The sequence below is a fragment of the Mus pahari genome, chromosome X, assembly GCF_900095145.1.
Source record: "Mus pahari chromosome X, PAHARI_EIJ_v1.1, whole genome shotgun sequence".
NCBI classification, from domain to species: Eukaryota; Metazoa; Chordata; class Mammalia; order Rodentia; family Muridae; genus Mus; species Mus pahari.
Window position 1 is genome coordinate 42,330,235 of NC_034613.1, and position 1,940 is coordinate 42,332,174.

The following is a 1,940-nucleotide window of genomic DNA, read 5'->3' on the forward strand; positions in this document are numbered from 1 at the left end:
ACAGGGAGGGGGAGACAGGGAACCAGGTTTAGAAATAGCACAGTGGCTTCTATAAATGTGATATATTTCTTATTCCATATTTTCAGATGGTTTTTGTAATTGTGCTTGTTTAAATCTTAAATTGTTTGTTATTTTCTGATCAGGAAAAAAATATATCCTAAGGGACTGAATCTATAACTTAGCTGATAGCTGCTTGTCTTTCTGTGAATTTTGCAAGGCCCCCCTCATTTGTTAATGTTATTTGTATGGTTAAATTTTGCCATTAGTCTTCTTATACAGTGATTTAAAAAAAAAAGTTTCTGGTTTATGTTTTTTTTTTTTGGAGTGGTAGCATCCTATAATTCAAGTTGGTTGTTTATATGATGTGTGTGTGTGTGTTCACATGTGTGTGTGTGTTCATGTGCACATGTGTGACACAGAGCATGCATGGAAATAAGGATAATTTGCAGGGTTCACCTAACATCCCCTGACCCAAACTATTGAATGCTCACACATTTGCTTTCTGAGACATTGAGATAACTTTTACCAGACAGTAAAAGCACTTGCCCTGCGAACTTATCAACTTTAGTTCAATTTCCATTTCCCATGGTCAGGGGATGTTAGGTGAACCCTGCAAATTATCCTGATTTCCATGCATGCTCTGTGTCACACATGTGCACATGCGCACACACACACACACACATGTGAACACACACACACACATCATATAAACAACCAACTTGAATTATAGGATGCTACCACTCCAAAAAAGAATCATAAACCAGAAACTTTTCTTTTTAAATCACTGTATAAGAAGACTAATGGCAAAATTTAACCATACAAATAACATTAACAAATGAGGGAGGCCTTGCAAAATTCACAGAAAGACAAGCAGCTATCAGCTAAGTTATAGATTCAGTCCCCTAGGATATGTTTTTCTTTCCTGGTCAGAAAATAACAGAAACAATTTAAGATTTAAACAAGCACAATTACAAAAACCATCTGAAAATATGGAATAAGAAATATATCACATTTATAGAAGCCACTGTGCTATTTCTAAACCTGGTTCCCTGTCTCCCCCTCCCTGTTTTTTGAGATACCTGGCTATTGAGGTCAGGTTATGCTCAAACTTGTGATATCAAACTGTTCCCACTTTAGCCCCTGCATATACCCTTCCTTAGTAACTAGGAACATAAGTGTATCACTGAATTTCCTCACTTTTGAAAACACTACCAAACTATAAAACCATACACAAGAGTTTCCAAAAGCAATAATTAACCAAATAAAATCAAGAAAATCAGGTTTTAAAATGAGAACGTAATTTAGGGGAGCCTCAAAGCATACTGTAACCTTATAAGACTTACCTACCTCATTGTTTAAAAAGATATTTCTTTGAATTTACATGTATGGATGTTTTACCTGCATGTATGTCTGTGTATGCTATGCATTCAGTACCCAAAGAAGCCAGAAGAGGGCAACAGATCCCTTGAGACTGACATTACAACCAGTTAGCCACCTTGTTGGTGCTGGGAACCTAACCTAGGTTCTATGAAGAGCACTCAGTGCTCTTAACCAGAGATATTGCTCCATACTTGTGCCCACCTCCGGAGTGCTGGAATTTTTTTTATATTCCCACTAAGAGCTCAACCTAGCTATTTTTAAAAACCATTTTAATAAGTGGGCTTCATTATATTTTCTCACATATACTCTTAGGTAATGTGTGTGTGTGTACACACACACATTTCTGTTCCCCTACATAAATTTGTACCATTACGGAAGTATATTAGTCTGTAGATATCTATACAGAGTATACTATAAGTAATTAAGAACTACATATTAGGAGGCAGAGGCAGGCGGATTTGAGTTCGAGGCCGGCCTGGTTTACAAAGTGAGTTCCAGGACAGCCGGGGCTACACAGAGAAACCCTGTCTCGAAAAAAACCAAAAAACCAAAAAACCAAA